The sequence below is a fragment of the Lepidochelys olivacea genome (assembly GCF_965140295.1).
Source record: "Lepidochelys olivacea isolate rLepOli2 genome assembly, chromosome: 7".
In the NCBI taxonomy this organism is placed as follows: domain Eukaryota; kingdom Metazoa; phylum Chordata; order Testudines; family Cheloniidae; genus Lepidochelys; species Lepidochelys olivacea.
Window position 1 is genome coordinate 34343763 of NC_140417.1, and position 17925 is coordinate 34361687.

General features: G+C 44.2%; 1 long non-coding RNA gene across 2 annotated transcripts in view; it reads left to right on the forward strand.

Moving 5' to 3' along the window:
* The window catches only part of LOC311523920, a 100262-nt gene that overhangs the window by 74132 nt on the left and 8205 nt on the right, over positions 1-17925 (forward strand). Inside the window, exons 6-8 of one of the 2 annotated variants that reach the window (XR_014712451.1) lie at positions 2440-2601; positions 3421-3481; positions 5746-5884. This is a non-coding gene — a long non-coding RNA (uncharacterized lncRNA). The remainder of the gene's footprint in view (positions 1-2439; positions 2602-3420; positions 3482-5745; positions 5885-17925) is intronic. The other variant, XR_014712452.1, reaches the window with a different exon arrangement.

A 17925-nucleotide genomic window follows, 5' to 3' on the forward strand; every position in this document is an offset into this window, starting at 1 on the left:
CCTTACCTGGTTTGACTAATATAGAGATTTTACCTTTTTATCATTGTCCAGCATGTAAAGGGAATTTGGGCCATATATATTATTGCCCTGCGGCTGTAGAAATTGGGTGGGGTTCTAGGTTGAATTTTCAATGGGACTTCTGTGCTCCTAAAAATCAATTAGCTTCTCTTGAAAATCATGCCCCTAATATCACTGCTGAACAGCCCGTGTTTGGGGCACTGTTAGGTGATGATTTTGGAAGCTGAGGTGCCTCCTTCCACACGCTTAGGCCCTGGGTCATTTTCATTAATCTGGCCTTGAAGAGATTGTGATACATGATTATCTGCCAAATAAATAATGTTGTGAGCTGGGTTAAACCTTGTTATAGGTTGAGTTAAAACTGATGTGTGAACATGTTCTTCAGTTCGGATAGTTGTGAGACAATTAAGAGGCCACGCCTAAAACAAGGCCTACTAATCCGCCCAGAAACTAGAACCGTGAAGGCAGAGGATTTGACTGCCCATGTAGGCTTGTGTGTGAAAAAAGTCAAGCTGGGTTAAAAGACACAAAAGGTCAGAGAGTCAGCGGCAAAAAGCTAAAAGTCGAGCAATAGCCTATGAGCACGGAGTATGGGCTTGTCTACACATACAGCGCTGCAGCGTGAAGACGCTACTACGCCAACGGGAGAGCTTCTTGCATCTGTGTAGTTAGTCCATCTCCGTGAGAGGTGGTAGCTACATTGACAGAGGAAGCTCTCCCATGGACATAGTACTGTCTACACCAGGGTTTTAGTCGGGATAGTTATGTCACTCGAGGTGTGGATTTTTCACACCCCTGAGCAAGGTAGTTCTACCAATGTACGTTTGTAGTGTAGACCTGGCCTATGGATCTCTGGAAAAAGTGTGTGTTTGTGTGTGTGTGTGAGAGAGAGAGAGAGAGCTTTTGGGTCTTATATTGGCTAAAAACGCTTGGAGCTGTAAGCTAAGCAACTATTCCTTTGTTTCTGGTTCCTCCTGCATTCAGAGAAGCAGGACCTTTTATATCCCTTGCAAATAAACAAGATTGCATTGAAGAAAATACCAGACTCTATCATCAATTTCTGCTCCCAGCTGGAACTTTCCTGGGGCCCCAAACTTTGACTAGCCACTGGGGTCAAAAAGGGGTGACAGTAAGGGGGCTGAGAGTCCTGACAACTGAGTGGCCTTGTAAACAGATTAAGCCATTAAATATCATAGGCCTTGGACACTAATGGGAAGACTCTCTGCTTACTGGTACTGGGTTGTCACTTTTTGGGGGGAATGAATTGATAGTTGCCTGCTTCTCTTTTTAATCTCCCTAGCTACATTTGAACACAATGAAGTGATCTGTGAAGCCCTATTACATGCTTGCTGTGACTGCTCTCCAGGGATTCTTGGTGCTTATGGGCCATGAATTAAAAAATAAACTACTTCTGCCTCTTTCCTTCCCTGCTCATAGGTGAAGGTAAGAGTGTTTGGCAGGTTCTTCTGCAGTGCTGGAATGAGAACCAGGTCACTGAGGAGACTGCCAAAACTTTGATGCAATTACTAACAATAATACTGTAAATGTGGGCCTTTCTCTCTCCTGTGCCACAGTACTACAGCAGGACACAAGGCTGAGAATGGAAATCTGGGACTGTCCCACTGGGAACGAGACATTAAATGTCTTTGTTGTGCTGATGGTGGTGATCTGAATGCATGATGTGGCAGGGCCTGAATGCCAGTGTGATGCTGAGTTCTAATCAATGCTGACATCAGATGCTTGAGCAACAGGATGTCCAAGAAAGATGCTGTGCCCTGCTTTTTAAAATTCAGTCTCCTTCAGTAATGTACAGCAAATAAGCTCCATTTAGATGTTCTGCAGCAAGTAATGAACACCAGAGTATCTCAGCCAAATAGAAGGCCCTACTTCTACAATTGGAACAGTTTTCATGAATCCCACTATCTGTTACTACATCAATACTAATAGGCCAATAAGAAAGAACCACCTGGATTAAAAGGAGTAGCCAGATATATTTTTCTAAGTCTGGATGATTTGCCAAGTCATATTACCATAGCATTTCTTGTTCAGCCATGGTATATGGCATTAACCAAAAATCAAGACAAAACTGACACCTTCCATTGCGCTGGGCCATGAAGTTGCTGGATCAGAGGCAGGTTTCCCATCTGAAGAGAATCTATTTTTTAAAAGAAATTATGGCTATTCTAGAAGAAGGTAGTTATACAGAGTCAAAAGTTCCTGGTAAATTGCTGTAATTTTGAGGAATGCCATTATTAAACTAAGAACAATCCAGTCGAGGCTTAATTAGAGTTAATTGAGTAAAAAAGCAATCCGTGTTTTCCACCTTAATGCTGGGTTGGTTTTTTTTTTTTGGTTTTTTTTTGTTACACCCAAATTTGGCAGAAAGCTATTTCAGTCTCTTAATTATATTTGTTTTTGTAGAGCTGCATGTCTGCTGGGAGCATCAGTTTATTCTGCAAAATGTAACCGTTTCTCTTTGACAACCAGAGTGATCAGTTTCCTCCACTTGGACAGGAACTGGGTTGCCAACACCAGCTGCAGATCTGACTACAGCAGAGTGTGTGGGGTGGCTTACCTTTAGAGGTAGATGTTGTTGCACATTTGCTACTAAGACATACTTGAAATGACATTTCATATCCTGTTATCACCAACTGAGTTTGTTTTGCAATGAAACACAAAATATTAGAAATGTCTGTTTAGATTGTAGTAATATTTTCAGTGCTGTCATCTACTTGAGTTAATTTTGAAAGCTAGAATAGGATAACTTACTGTAACCTCACCTTTTTAAAGCCGATTTCCAGATAGCATTTAGCACTAAGCGTTTGAAAGGTGCTGAATACCCCCAATTTAAATAGTGTAATTATGTGGAGACATACTTGTAGAAAGCTTTCTCTTCCCACCCCTCAAGTAGGGGTACATACGAGTTTTTGTTACCTTTACTTGACAGCAGACCATGGCTGGCTCTAGGTTTTTTGCCACCCCAAGCAAAAAATTTCAAGCCAAAAAAAAAAAAAAAGGGTGGCCGGAATGTCTCCCCTGGAATTATGCCTCCCCAAGCACGTGCTTACTTTGCTGGTGCCTAGAGCTGGTTCTCCGAAAAGATTCCATAAACTCTAAAAGCAATTTTCTTTTGAAGAAATGTCCTAAATTTTAGAAATACTTAGCCTTACCTTACTTCCTAACACAATGTTCAATAGTTTGTTTTCTTTAGGAGGAGTCTATTTACATTCTACTTTATAACTGCACATTTGCAAGAAAAATTACTCAATGAAATACAGGGACTGACTTGAGAAATGCAGCCTCCAGTTTTTCACTCAGTTTTATGCTTGCAATTGATTGTGAATGTGAAAATGCCAGCTTAGAACCATTTTAAAAATCAGGCCTATTACCTTGTGTCACTAGATACGGAAAGAAGAGATTCAGAAGAATAACCTCAGTATCAAAGGGGCATTACCGTTTCAGGGTATGTGAGATTTTGTACTAGTATAAAATAGTTAAATATTAATGCTTTACACGGTAACAGTATAGCAATGCTTACCTGAGAACTGTAAAACACATTACAAACATTAATTACCTCCAAATATCTCTGGGGTGATAGGTAAATAGAGGTGGGTGAAAAATTCACAACAAACGTCGCCTCTGTCCAAGAATAGACAGCAATTTTCTCTAATTGTGTTTATTTGAAATTATTTGCTGAATAATTTTTGGAGATGTCTGGTTGCAAGTATTCAATAACCGAAAAAGGAGGGAGACACAGGGCTGTTGGTAAGTTTCTGTTCCCTAAATTGAGCATCGTAACTCCTAGAATCAGATTTCTGGAGCAAATATTTACAATTACATTTCTGAAATTTGCTTTCTATAAATATTCTGGAATGTTGCTTTGTTTGCTTTTTCAGCAAGTGTTCTTGCCACTAAGCTCATTTTGCTAGAATTTGTTTGAAAAATAAACACAAAAGGCGACACACATGGGCACTGGGATTACATCTATGTTACGCATCCCTGATACACAATTGGGGATCAGTTACAGCTGCCAATTATAGCACTTAATCCTTTAGCTCAAGTTGCAGAGCTCTTGGTTCAATCCCTGTTACCTCCAGGAGATGGGGTCCATCTCACGAAAGGGAGGTTCGTGTGGGATTCAAACTGCTGTGCCCTTGGATGCTCAGGCAGTCTTCTTCTGTTTAGACGTTTGAGAGATGTGGGCTAGCCACTTAGGAATCTGTTACCCCCACGTACACAGTGCGTTTCCTTAAGTATGCACTTAAGGAATTTTTTGGTCAGAAATTTCCCACTGTTATAGTGACCTGCTGGTATGAAATGTCCATTTGCAAAAATGTAAGTCGCTGTCTAACTCTGACTTAATTTTAATTTTTTTGTCCACAGTACAAGTGTGGTTTTGTGTTTGAATATTTGTATGGAGAGGATTGTGTGTACTGAAAAAAGAACCCTCTTTGGAAACAGCACTGATAGAAGCAGCATTGTTGTTCTATGCTTCTCTATACAGTTTGTAGGGACTCATGCTGCAAGAGCCTCTCAGATAAAGCACAGCGAAGGCCTATGCATAGCAATAATCACAATGAGAGACTGTGTCCTGCTAACGTAACTCATTTGTCAGGGTGAAATGTCTGGGAATACAAAGTGATCATTAAAAACGAGTGCATAGGAAAACTGTTTCCTTGCTTGTGGTGTTTATGAATACTCTGGCTATGCAGTGGATAACTAATGTTTAATATTCTTGTACTGTCAGCACAATGAGACAAAGCAAGAGCCTTGTAGTTATATGTGAAATAACTTTATTATTTAAACTTTGACCACAAATCAATTTGCCAACCAATTTGCATTGTTATTTCAATGACCCACCACCCGCTCCAGGGCAGCCATAAAAATTAACTGTGTAAGTCCCCAATTGTCAAACGAAAGTGCCACAAGTTAGGTGAAAACAAAAAACAACAAAAAAAACCTGCCAAGGTCCTGACCATTTGTGGTAACAGTACAATCTCTTAACAGCACAGAATACTGTTACATCAGTTTAGGGAGGGAAGAATACTCTACCTATCTGAAACTGCAGGGGGAACTCTTATAGGCAGAATGTAGTTACATCGGTATTTGGAGAGAAGCCTGGGGCCAACAGGCCTGCCTTTAGCTCTTGTATTTTTCATTTGAAAGAAGACAGCCTCTCCAAAAGCAGAGTACCCCATACCGCTATGCAATGGAGTCAGCACTGACTCTGAGAGGAAGAGTGCCACCTACTGAATCTCAAACTACTTTTTAAAGAACACTGGGTTTTAACCATCCAAGTACAGTTAAACCCTGCTTTTGAGAGCCGCCAAGCTCACTCACAGCCTAAGGCGGTATTATATCTAATTATAACGTTACATGGATGTTCCCTCCTATAATCAAGGAGATCATCCTCTTAGATAGTGAGGCTGTTCCATTTTCTAATAGATGCCTCTGCATAAAGCCACAGTGTTTTAGGTACTTCCTTATCTCTGTTGTGTATGTAGTGGAACCCACTATTAGTGACCTTAATTCTAATATGTTGAAAAGGAGTGAAAGTCCAGAATTTCTTCAGTTCACGTCTGTGGACTTTGAATTCTCTAACTGTGAAAATCCATTTCACTCACAGTGAAGTTTAACGCTTCTTCCCTTGGAATGCAGTATACAATGCTGCATTCCATCTACCACATATGTATTAAGTGTTTTTTTTCTTCTGTGCTGTTTGAACAGAGGTGAGATGGGAAGAGGAGAAAAATTGCCATTGCTCAGTGGGAATGAGGAATCCCTGCTTTTGATTTGCTGCAGCTGCTCTAATCAGGAGCAGGGACAGAAGAGGGGTCCATCTTGCTCCAGCTGCTTCCTATTATGAGTGAGAATACAACTTTACTATTATTTATTAATCATGTTTATTATGGCAGTGCTTGAGAGCAAACCAAAAGTGGGGCCTCACTGTGCTAGGCACCATGCAAACACGGAGTAACAGTCCCTGCCCTGAAGATCTTACAGTCTAAATAGACAGGTCAGACACAGGGCAGGGAGCAGGGGTAAAACACATATTGAGTGAACAATGGGATGCCATGTATATTAGTTCCATGATTTTTTAAGGTGGGGTTTAGTGAGGAAGGGATAAGCAAATTGTGTGTGGGAGGAGGAGGAGGGGAAGTGAAGAGAGAGGAGACATTGAAGGGATGGGGCTTGAAGAGGACAGGGTAGAGGGTAAGAAGGGCAGGTGTGGAGTGATGCTGAGATGGAGACCGGGTATGTCTACACTGCAATCAGGAGACGTGATTGCTCCTGGTGTAGGTGTACCAGAGACAGCTCTGGTCTAGCTCAAATAACAATAGCAGTGTCGTCAGGGTAGCAGGGGTGGTGGCACAGGCTACCTCCCTGCCCAGAAACCTGTGTGCAGGGCCGGCTCTACATTTTTTGCCGCCCCAAGCAGTGAAAAAAACTGCTGCTGCGGACGGCAAAAGGAAGAAGCTGCTGCCGATTTGCGGCTGGCAAAGGCGGGCGGAACAGAGAAGCTGCCGCTGAATTGCCGCGGCGGCCAGAGGAACTGCCGCCCCTTTCCAAATGCCGCCCCAAGCACCTGCTTGGAACACTGGGGCCTGGAGCCGGCCCTGCCTGTGTGCATACTGGAGTGGCTAGCCAGAGACGCTGTCCAGGCTGCTGCGGCTTCGCTGCTATTGTTATTAAAACTGTAGAGAGTCCTTTGAATGTCCAGAGCCCTGTTTTGTCTGCTTTGGCGGCTGGTCCTACTGGCTGGTTTCTCTCTGCAGTTTTTCCCCAAGGCCATATGGCAGGGCAGAGGCCCCACCATGGCCTGGTTTCAAAGTGTACTACAACTGTAGGAGGTGAAGTGAGACCATGCCATCACTCCCAGGTTAAAAAAGATGGAGATACTTTGCTCTCTTGTTTGTTGTCTAATTCTGCGAAAAGGCACTTTTTTTGTGCTAGGGGGAATTGATTCTGAAAGGTCCACTCTACTATTCAAATGTCACCTTCCAAACTCTGTTCTTTCCAGGACGTTAAATAAGTGTCCACAGGTGTCAGTGGTATTTCATATTACATTGCGCATGTGTAGCGAAGAATCAAAAGCAGTTTTACGTTTTGAGATGTGTATGCAATGACCTTTACAAAGCTGTAACGTTTTTTAGTGGGGAAAAAGTTTGGAGAGAATAGAGATTATGGGAGAAGAGTTCAGATGCCTTGTAAGAAAGATTTCCAGTACTTGTTTTGGTCAAGGATAATTCAAGAAGAAATAATCTACCAGGTGGATCACCTATTGGTCAGTATTTATTCTAAAGCAGCAGCAGTAACAAGCCTGTAGAATGTCACCACATTAGAGCATGACATCTCCTCCATCATCCTAATTAATCACATTGTGCAGATCGTTATTGTGGTCCTCAGGCTCAGCAGGCCCGGAGAGCCTAGCAATTAAAAGAATTATAGCAACTTACAAGGCAGGCCCACTGTTATTGCCTTGTAACTGCATTTAAAGGTAATTGAATGGATTTTTTGGCTTCCTAGGCCCCACAAAAATAGTCTGCAGGAAGGAATGCTGCCTACTGCCTGGAAAAGCTAGACTCTAATTGATAAGTAACTGCACAATAAACAATGCAGTCTTGATTAAATAATATCATTTGTCAGTTGCAGGTGAGTGTTACTTTCTTTTCTTACAGCTAAAACTTTCAAGCCATTCTCTGCAATATGTATTTCCATTAAAATATGTGTCTGCAGGATAAGGAGCATATTTCACTATCAATGTCCGTGGAACGTCCCTGCCTCCCATTAATAATAAATATGAGCTTATGAGCTTCACATGCATGTATATGCTCATTGCATTACATCACCAGGCCTCAAGCACCTGTGGACCCTGGCCCAGATTGTCAGAGGTATTTAGGTGCTTATCTCCCTATGATGGAGTGTCCACCCCACTCTGGACTGAGCATGGTTAAGGTGGCTGGGTAGGCTGAGTAACTGCCTAGGCTGCACCTGAAGGAGGAGCCAGGGAGCAGAGAACTGAGTGATTGCAAACAGGCCCACCTGTGCAACAACAGGCAGGGCCTATAAAGCCAAGTGGCTGGCTGCAGGGAAGTAGGCTGCAGTCATTCCCTAAATGGAGGGAGTTAGTAAGCTGGCAAACCCAGAAAAGGGGAGAAGCCAGATGGGTAGGAAGAAGCCCAGGGAAACAGCAATAAGAGAGAAGATGACACAGAGACCTTGGCTGCTTGTTATAGGGTACCTGGGCTGGAATCCCCTACCAACCACTGGGAAGGGGCAAGGATGTTAAAGATGCCAGCCAGCCAGCTAGCCAGTGTGTCTGGAAAGACTGAATTCCCTGGAAGGGGAGGACTCAAGTGACCTGGCCAGAGGGCCAAGCCACGAAGAGGAGACTGTAGTTACTGGAGTGAGAGGGGCTGCACAGTAAGACAGAATGGGGGAAGACACCACTGAAGGGGGAGTACAAGACTGGGAGAGCTAATTCCCAGGATGACCAGCAGGAGGTGCCACTGCAGTGAGAGGACCCTGTGATACGCCCATTGACTTCAATGGGAGTTAGGTGCCTAAATACCTTTAATGATCTGGGTACCTGTGACAGATGACCCCAACTTTCAGCGATCCCTCAATGGAAGGTTGATTCATAGTAGGTATGCTTTCTAATAACTTGGGGGCAGAGGTGCAAGGAAACCTGGTCTTAATGTTCACTGGGGCCTCATGTCTGATCTATAAGTATAGCTTAGTATCCTGGCCACTGGCTTGACGAGCTTTGCGGCAGATTTGTATGGGGATGCCAGAGTGCACACTATGTTAATGAATAAATTGAAACCTTCCAAGGGTATGTTGTACACGGGCATGTGGAAAACATTTGGAGGAGCCAAATAAATTTAAAAAATTCAAATGGAGGCTTGGACAAATTTTTCTTTTTGCCATGTGGAAGGCTGAATCACAGCTCATTGTTGTCACTCACTTAGATGTGTGTATTTCCCCAGTAAAGAAAAGTCCCAAGTGCCAACCTTCTAGCTGAGGGGTAGACAAACTTTTTGGCTTGAGAGCCATATCGGGGTTGCAAAACTATATGGAGGGCTGGGTAGGGAAGGCTGTGTCTCCCCAAACAGCCTGGCCCCCACCCCCTCTCTGCCCCCCTCCCCCTTCCTGTCCCCTGATTGCCCTCCTCAGAACCTCTGACCCATCCGACCGCCCCCTCCTGGGACCCCCACCCCTAACCGCCCCCCAGGACCCCACCCCCTATCCAACTGCCCCTTCTCCCTGTCCCCTGACTGCCCCAACCCCTATCCACACCCCCGCCCCCTGACAGGCCCCCTCGGACTCCCATGCTTATCCAACCCCCCCCCTTCCCCTGACTGCCCCCCGGGAACTTTCTGCCCCCTTACCATGCTGCGCTGCCCGGCAGGAGCGGTGGGCCAAAGCGCTGGCAGCGCTGAGGCTGCAAGGGAGGGAGAACAGCAGAGGAGGGGTTGAGGGCTAGCCTCCCCAGTCGGGAACTCAGGGGCTGGATGTGGCCTGCGGGCTGTATTTTACCCACCTCTGTTCTAGTTTCATCTCATTGATGAACCAAGTTCTCTAGCATCTCCTTAGGTGCTGGTTAAAATCTTTCCTGTGATGATGATGTAATGGATAGTCTTCGGTGGACACTCTCACGTAGCCATTTTGTCTTTTCAAACTGTGTTGCTTCCTTGGTGTGTTATGACTTCTCCCACAAGCATATTTACTGCATTACTTCAAATGATTCTAGCCACCCTAGAGTATCATTTGCAGGCTAGAAAGTTGTCAAGGAGGTCAACTTTATCTTCGGCCCCCGCCATCTGTCCCCCACCAAAAAGAGCAGCAAGATATGGGCCAGATCCTCAATTTTGTAAATTGGTGTAATTCCATTGTCTTCAATGGAGCTATGCCAGTTTACACCAGCTAAGGATCTGGCCCACTTTGAACTGGAGAGGAATGTGGTAGAGAATCTTGTTCATTTTAGTGAGTATGAGGTTGTCTAATAGATTTAAAGACCTCTGGGAAGGCTGAGATTGGTGGTACTCTCAGAATATTCAAGTTAATACTGTTAATTATTTAAATAGAAGATGCAGCTCTTCTTAGAGCACTTAGCACCATTCTGTGAGTTAGTGATGACAAATGATAATTAACTTCAAGGGTCAAGTGGCAGGAGATAAACGTACATTATTTGGATGGTAAGCTGTTCGGGCCAGGGACTGTCTAGTACTCTGTTTGTACAGTGCATCACATGATGGGGGCCCTGCTCTTCAGTTAAGAAAAAGTATCATAGAAGGGGATCGAAGGATGAAATTTCCCCATAGTTGAGTAATTGCTACCTTAGCCCTGGATAACTCAACTCAACACTCATAAATGGTAAATCTCTTACTTGGCTTGATGATCAGGGTATTTTGATTCCTGTTCTGTAAAAGGATTTAGATTTGTAGTGAATTCCATTTAGTAATGGGCTCAGGGGGATGGTAGCCATTTAAACCAAATAAAATATCCTACAAACTGACTATGCTACAGACACTGGCATCTGACAGTTAGGTTCCTAAATTCATATTTGGACACCTGCCTAATTTTGAGCTTAGCAGTGGAGAGGATCCTGTTGGGTGTCTAGAGGCTGATAGTTATTAGCAGTGGGGGAACTTATGGTAAGTGTGCTTAGAATAATATTGCAGAGATGGGAAGTATAGAAACGCACAACAATAAGTTCAGCCTAAATTTTCAAAAAAGTGAGTAGTGATTTTTTTGGGGGGGTCACAACTTTAAGTTGTCCAACTTGAGAGACCCCCTGGAGTCAGATTTTCAGAACTGCTGGGTACCTGCCCTGAGTCAGTCAGTCTTCTTTAAAGTGTCTGAAGTTGGGCACTCAAAATCATTAGTCACTTGTGAGACCTACATTCTTGATCGTAGAACATAAATTTAATTAATCACTTTGTTAAATAGCATAGATCAAAAAAATTCTTGCTGCTCAGACATGGGGAAGATATAACATCTTGGTAAGAGCTAAAGGAATTTATGGGATGTCATAAAGACTATCTAATTTCATCCTCCAACAGCAAGGCCATAGCTGTTTAGTTTGGAGGAAATCTCTGTTTTGAGGGTGTTTCTATATTGGCTGAGACAATGGTATCTTAGGAAGATCATATGTTTAAAAACCTGTGCCAAACTACACTGTTTCCCCTTGCAATACTTCCTATGCAAACATTTTTGTGTAATGCTAAATTCCTTTGTTGGAGTATTTTTCATGAGGACAAAGGTTCTTTGAAAGGCAGGAGCCTGCTGCAGTTAGGATGCTTCAGAAGTAACATACCCATTTTCAATTTGAAAACTCAGAAATGGCATCAGATATTTGAAAAACATGAGGAAATGCGAAACTTCATGTAAATGGCTAGATTTCATTTTCTACATTTCATGGTAATTAATACTCTCCACAGCTCCTTAGAATTTCACAGTTTTGCACAAGATCTGTTTTCTAAATTCTGTTTTGCTTTCCTTTTTGCCTTGGGCCAATTTGTCCAGTAAGAACAAAATTTTCATATCTATGGAAATGCTTTTTGTCCTAACAAATGCTCCACTTCCAGTTTTCTCTTGTGAAAAGCCCTTTCACAAGCCTTTTATTTTAATGGGAAAAGTGAAATATTTGAAGAGAAGCTGTAAAACAAGATTTCCTACCCCCTATTTCTGTTGAATTTGACAACTCTTTATAAATTCACCCTACTTCTGTAAAGTCCTGTAATTTGCCTTTCTGGCTCTTCTTTTCAGGGGTGATTAAAAGCCCACTTATGAAACTTCCATCCCATTTAAATATTGTGGGTCTCAGTTTATGTAAAAGAATATTCCCTTTCAGGCTGGTTGGTGTGGAGAAGTATTTGGCTGTTTGCTTAGTGTCTCATCAGCCAGATAATCAGATTATGGTGTTTGGCTCAGCAGCCCTGAAGGAAAGGAAGTAACAGACAGACTGTAGTAGCAATATCTGTCTTGTTCAGAATGCTGTGGTTTAACGGTATAGGGAAAAATCAAGGAGCAGGATGTCTAAATGGAGAGGAGAGATGGAACAACTGCAGCAGGGGAAGTGAGGGCCTGGCAGATGGAAAGCTACAATTGTTTGGATCCCAGCAACTGTGTCCCTGGAACCCAAGAAGAATGATTTTATTTTAGTGGTTGTGTCACCAATGTGGTAGGTGCTGTACAAGCACAAAGGAAAGAACAGTCCATGCCCTGAATTGCTCACCCTCTAGTAAGACTAACAGACTTCTTTGCAGAAAGGGGTACAACTTACAAATAAAGTGGGTCTGGCGATGGCTGGCCATGTTGCAATACATAGTTTTTAGTAAGGTATATAGGCTACCCACAGCTGTCTCTCAACTTCAGAGAAGGTGTCAGAAGAGAGGTTTAAAAGAGTGAATAAAGGAGACAGTGTGGGTGAGAGATGAGTAGGTAGGAAGGGATGAGGTTACAGGAACAGGTGGATTGGTTAGTAAATCGCAGGCAAGAAACCTCAGCGTTAGTTAAACTGAGATTATAATGATGAGAGTAAGAGGGTAAGGCCTGGGTTAAGGTCCAAGAACAGGGGGATGGGGGAGTAGATAACAGCTGGATGGAGTGCTGCCTTGAAGGAGAAAGGGGATGGAAGCAGTAGGGATCCAAACATGCTAGTTCTTTGGTAATGATTGTGAAAATGGGGTAAGAGGAAGGGAGGCTGCTAGCAGAAAAAGTACTTGCAGAGGTAGTGTTACAAGGGATAATCCTGGTATTGGGGTGTGCAAGGAGGTGAAGAGAGTGAATGGACCTTAGGAAGTAAAGCAGGGCAAAGAGGGAGTAATAAGGCCAAGACTTTCTACTCCCAGGAGACCTAGCTGGCTCAGAGAGGTGTGAACTTTTCTGGGGTGTGGATTCATTTTCTATGTTAAAAACAAGCTCTAACAGGTCTAACGATGATTCGAACAAGAACAGAATCAAGCCGCCTTGTAGCAAAGATTACTAGAAGGTGACTGGGATATGATATGAATCAAAGCAGTTTCTTCTTTTATTCATTTATTCAAAGACATCTAATATTTTAATGTGAAATCTGAAATTCTGTGGCCCACTTTGAATGCTAGAACTGATACTTGTGATTGAGACATTGTTTCACTTGTTAGGCATGGTCCTAATAAAGGCCATCCTGCGTTCCTTAAAGAAGTAATTAGTCAACAGGGAGTGATGACCTTCTAAGGTTAAAACTTCATTAGTTAAAACAGAAAAAAGAGCAATTTTCAGTAGTGCTATCAGTGATGCTAATAAACACTAATTATTCAGTGGGCCAGAGGATACTTGCTCGTAGGTGTGCAAACCAGACAGAGGATGGAGACAAAAAGAAGAAAAAAATAAAATAAACAAAACAACACCGGAGCTTAGCTGTGAGATAATGAAGATACCTCGCCTGCATAGCAGCAGGGAAAATCCTTGTTCTCAACACCCTTTTGAGGTATCAGGAAACTTTAACTAATATTTAAGGAGGTAACCTGATACCAGGTGGTTAAAGCAATAGCCACATTTGAGGCAAAAGGATAATCTCTTGGATCTCTGGTAATTTGGAAGGTTCTTCCAGCAAAGAAAAACAGGAACTGTTTAGTGCTTGTCAGATTACAGTACAGTGCAAACATTGATCATCATAATGTCACTCTGATACAGGTATGGCCCCTGTTTTACAGCATGAGATTAGTGACTTGAGTCACTGAGGGAGTCAATATACAGAGCAGATTAGAAGTTGGGTGTCTCTGGTTCTCGATTCTGTGCTTAAACCCCTAGATAAGGAGGCAAAGTTAGAAGTGACCTGAGAGAGTCTGCAAAACTGAGGAAAGATTGGATACAGCAGGCACACTGGCTGGAATAACAGAGAATGTGCAGGCAGCTGAGAAACGCATGTTGAGACAAACTGAAGTGGGTACATCTAATTATGAAGTTATTTCACTTTTTTGGCAGCAAAGCATCACTTAGAAAATCATATAAATTAGATTCTTCTGGCCTGATGCTGATCTCACATTCATTTTTACATCAGTAACCACATTGACATCAATGGAGTTACTCCTCTTTCACACTGGTGTGAGACTCATACCAGCAATACGCAAACTATATGTGAAAGGCATGTGTAGGACAGATCAGATTTTTAGAATTCCCATGAGAAAGGTCATCTGAAAGCAAGAAACTGAGATGCTATTCTGAGTTCTGTACCATACCCGTAAATTGGGGTCTGTGTGCTGAGAGCAACCCACTCCTTGGAAAATATTGACTATTAGGGGCAGAATACTATTTTTGCTTTCATCAGTGATGCAAGGTATAAAGAAATGGCATTTCTACAGAACATTTTTGGGCATAGCTCTCCCAAAGAGTGAGCTCAATGAGACTACTTGTGTGTCAAGCTAAACATGTGCAAAAGTATGAGCAGTTTTGGGGCCTCTGTTACCTTTTGTCAGTTTCTTAAGTTCCACATAATGGATCAAGCTTTGTTCCTGGATCAGACAATCCATGCCTGTATCTACACTGGATTAAAAAGTAAAATATAAATGAGGCAGAACAAGGAATCTGATATTAATTTGTGAGCTAAGAGCTTCTCTGGCTAAAGCTGGCTATGCAATGCCAACAGTGCCCCAGCAACTACTGGCCTACCATTTTTGCAGCAGATAAATCACTGAAGGAAAAGCATGGGAGCCTTTTGGGAAAAATTGGAGCTACTCTGAAAATGACCTCTTGGCAGGTGATGAGCTGGTAGTGTGTCCCCCAGGCACATGTAGCTGACGGTGTTTTGAAGGCAGCAGAAATTAACTACGTCAGAATTTATATCTGCACCCATTACTGCAGTTTCCAAGAAAAGACTGCGTCAACATGATTCTTGCATGACACCAATGAAATTCACTCACTTCTGAAAAGGACAAGCTGTTTCTTTCTCTGCTGATCGCAGCATGTTAGGAAGTGGTCTCTGTTTATACTTTCTAAAGAAAGATGGCACTGAAGGTTAGAGCTGGTTGGAAAAATTAGATGAAAAGAAAATTTCAACACTAAATGGAAACATTTTTTAAAAAAGCATTTTGTCTTCTGTATTCCCTTTCAGCCAGATCTACTGGAGGAATATATAGAACAGGGAGTCTTTTCAAAGGGTGTCTTTTTAATTGCAGCTGGCCTTTTGATCCATTTACAGTTTGTAAATGGAGTTGTCAACAGCAAGCAGTGAACAATGTTGGGAGGGATCTGTGCCAGAACCAGCACAGCCCACAGCTTAGGTCCTGGGCCTTGACATAGCCCCTTTCTGCTGCTCCAGAGGTGCAAATGGGCTGAGAAGGGCAGGTGAGGACTGTGTGGACAAATTTCAGGTTGCAGAGGGCCAGTGTATCCAGCTCTACGCAACCCCCTGGCAGCTGCTGGTATAGGTGTTTTGGGGACATGTCTGGAGAAACAGTATGGCTAGAGAGTTTGTGCTTACCTGGGCAGGGGCCACTATCAGCCGGCACAAGTCAGGGGCAGCAGAGCTATCCAAAAAGTGTGTGTGTTGGGGGAGGGCAAGGGTTTCTGCCCGCTCCATGGCCTCATCCCTACCCCTCCTCTTTCTCCTTAAGCCTGGCCAAGCCGGACCAGGGCCGGGGAGCCCGGGCCCCATCACCTGCCTGGGGTCGGGGGAGCATGAGAGCAGCCTCAGGCCCATATCCCTGACCCCCACCCCATCCCCAGACCTCACGCCCAGGGCATATGAAGGGTCTGTGGCTCCCCACAGCTGCTCGCGTGGCTCTTACCCCAACCTGACTCCAGCTGGGGGGTGGGGCCTCAGAGCTGCAACCCAGCCATGGTAAGAGTTGCCCAGGCAACTGTGGGGAGCCATGGACCCTCCACCTGCCCTGGGCAGAGGTCTGATGGGTGGGGACATAAGCTGGGACTGCTTTTTGGGGGGGGGGGCACCTTGCGCAGGTGAGGGGGCCCAGGCTATCTACCGCTTCCAGCCTGGTCAGAGGGGGGATGGGACCTCGGGGGGAGGAAGAGAAGGGGCAGGGCCGGGGCCTGTGGTGACAAGTGGAGGGGCCAGGCCCATCCACTTTTACCCTGGCACAAGTTAAAGCAGCTCTGAGGTTACTTGAAATTGCACCAGGAGGTGAGCCAGTGCCTGGCTAGCCCCAGGGATGGGTGTTGTGGGGTGATTCAGCAGTGTCAGTGTAACCCACACACCTTCTGGGTGTGGTGTTCTGTCCCACCTCGTGCCACCAAGGGGGGGTGGGGGAGTCTGCTCTACAGCCTTAGCTAATAGCCAGTTGGCTTTTACCTCATGCTCTAGAGGCTCATGAACTAAGCTCCAGAGACCCCAGGTTCAATACCGCCTGTCCACGACCAGGGTCTGTCGGCGATACATCAGCACTACTCAGCTGGACCCAGCTCACGGCCTGTAACCCCCAAGGACCTGTCTGTTAAATGGCCTGTGAGGGTGAGGAGAAGGGACTATGTTAAATGGAAATTGTATGCTATCAGCTGTTTGTATAAGTGTCAGGTGGAATTGTCCGGGTATGTTATGGGATGAAGACCAAGACACAGAGACTTTGATTCCACCAAGCCTGCTCCTTTGAAACTCTGGGGGGTTTAATTTAAATAGTTGTTGCCCGCCTCCTGAGGCAAGAGGGAGAAGGATCACAGAGGGGGTGGGGGCCCTCCGGTGTGGTCAGAAAGGGAACCTCAGCTAGGCTCTAATCCGTTTAGACTTTCCCTCTGGGAGTGAGAGTAGAAGGGTTACTGAATGTCTTTGTTATGTTTAATCTGGCTAAATACCTTTTTAGTGGCTTTTCAAACCCAGAGGTAAGATATTGTAGAAATCTGCAAAGCCCTTCTAATAGATTTAGGAAAGCAGCCAGGATCACCTGATATGCACAGGCAAGTGTCCTAAGACAAAATTTAGAGCAGGGAAAAGAGCTGTACTAGTGACCCAGAGGTACTTGTGGTAAACAAGGTTTGTGCCCAGAAAGGGGCAGATCATGACTCCAGGTCAGTGTTTCTGAAATGCGGCCACCAGAGGCTTTTCTTGTGGCCACAGCCTCCTGGGCAGTGATTGGGGTGGGGAAGCAGTGGCTCCTACCCTGGGGCTGCCAGCAGGGGTTGGGCCCTGCCCTCCTCTGCAGCCACGAATGCCAGAGGAGCAGCAGCTGGTGTGAGTTCCCCACCTTCCCGGAGTGGTGGGGCTTGGGCTTCCAGCTTCAGCCCTGGGGTGACAGGTGTCAGGCTCTGGCTGCAGGGCTTCATGCTCCATCCCCAGCCTGGGCTTACCCCTCCCCGCCCCCCATCACCCCTGCCCCCCCGCCTCCCTACCCTACCCACCCCTCCATCCATTGCTCAATTTGTCCCCTGGCTTGCCAAGGCTGTGTAAGTCTGCTATGAAAAGTGATGTTTGTTTGTTTGTTAATGTCACTCTTCACTGCCTCCCAGCTAGCTGGTAAGTCTGCTGTGAAAAGTGATACATACAAATATACATATATCAGTTTTCACAGCAGTAACCGTACTAGTTAGCATGTCTTTAATAATAATAATAATAATAATAATAAAAAGGCAGACAAAAAGGCAAAAGAAACAACAACAAAATAGAGAAGAATGTGCAAAGCACCTTATTTTGTTTCTATTCTGTTTAGGTCCCGTAAAGAATAGAAAACTGTACATTATTTTTATTGAGTCTGCAAAAAAACCCACATGCTCAAATCATTGTAATTTATTTATGTATCTGTGCATATTTATTTGTTTCTCCTAAAGTTAATTAAGTATTTTAGGAAAAATTGTCAGAGTGGCCCCAAGGAAGAGTTGGTAGCCACACTCTCAGGGCATCAAAAAATTTCTTGTGAGAACCCTTGCTCTAGGCAAATATCTTCTCTTGCCAAAAGTGTTCTTCTTCATTTTCAA